The sequence below is a fragment of the Arachis duranensis genome, chromosome 9 (assembly GCF_000817695.3).
Source record: "Arachis duranensis cultivar V14167 chromosome 9, aradu.V14167.gnm2.J7QH, whole genome shotgun sequence".
Classification (NCBI taxonomy): domain Eukaryota; kingdom Viridiplantae; phylum Streptophyta; class Magnoliopsida; order Fabales; family Fabaceae; genus Arachis; species Arachis duranensis.
In genome coordinates, this window is record NC_029780.3 from 27470717 (window position 1) to 27472047 (window position 1331).

The window sequence follows — 1331 nt, forward strand, 5'->3', positions numbered from 1 at the left end:
AACTTGCAATTCTGTTGCATTAGAGAAACTAATTGAGGCTTAAGCTCAAAGTTGTTTGCTCCAATGGCAGGGATAGAGATGCTTCTCCCATAGAAGTCGGGAGTAGGTGCAGTAAAGTCACCCAGCACCTTCCTTGCATTGTTGGCATTGTTGTTGTTTTCGGCTGCCATGGGTTCTTCTTGTTTGAAGATTTCTGTTAGGTCCTCTACAGAGAGTTGTGCCTTAGCTTCTCTTAGCTTTCGCTTCAAGGTCCTTTCAGGTTCAGGGTCATCCTCAACAAGAATGCTTTTGTCCTTGCTCCTACTCATATGAAAGAGAAGAGAACAAGAAAATATGGAGTCCTCTATGTCACAGTATAGAGATTCCTTGAGGTGTCAGAGGAAAAGAAAAATAGAAGGAGAGGTAGAAAATTCGAACTTATCAAAGGAGATGGAGTTCGAATTGTGCATTAAGGAGTAGTGTTAGTCCATAAATTGAAGGATGTGAGAAGAAGGGAAGAAATTTTCGAAAATTAAGTAAAAGATTTTAAAAACATTTTGAAAAACACTAATTGATTTTCGAAAACCAAGAGTGGAAAAGAAATCAAGTGATTTTTGAAAAAGATTTTGAAATTAGAAAGTAAAAAGATATGATTGAAAAGTATTTTGAAAAAGATGTGATTAAAAAGATATGATTGAAAAGTTATGGTTTTAAAAAGATGTGATTGAGAAAATATGATTTGAAAACAATTTAAAAAGATTTGATTTTCAAAATTAATGACTTGGCTAACAAGAAAAGATATGATTCAGACATTAAACCTTTCTCAATAGAAAAGGCAACATACTTGAAATGTTGAATCAAATCATTAATTGATAGCAAGTATTTTTGAAAATGGAAAGAAATTGATTTTGAAAACGATTTTATTGAAAAGATATGATTTGAAAAAGATTTGATTTTGAAAAATTTTGAAAACCTGAAAAAATTTGAATTAAAAGCAGAATCTTCCCTCTTGTGCCATCCTGGTGTTAAACGCCCAGAATGGTGCACATTCTGGCGTTTAACGCCCAAACTACTACCCTTTTGGGCGTTAAACGCCCAGCCAGGCACTCTGGCTGGCGTTTAAACGCCAGTTTGCCTTCCTTACTGGGCGTTTTGAACGCCCAGCTTTTTCTGTATAATTCCTCTGCTGAATGTTCTGAATCTTCAATCCTCTGTATTATTGACTTGAAAAGACACAAACTAAAAATATTTTTGGATTTTTAATAATTAGGAATAATCAAAATGCAACTAAAATCAAATAATAATGCATGCAAGACACCAAACTTAGAAGTTTGTATACTATTGACACTAAC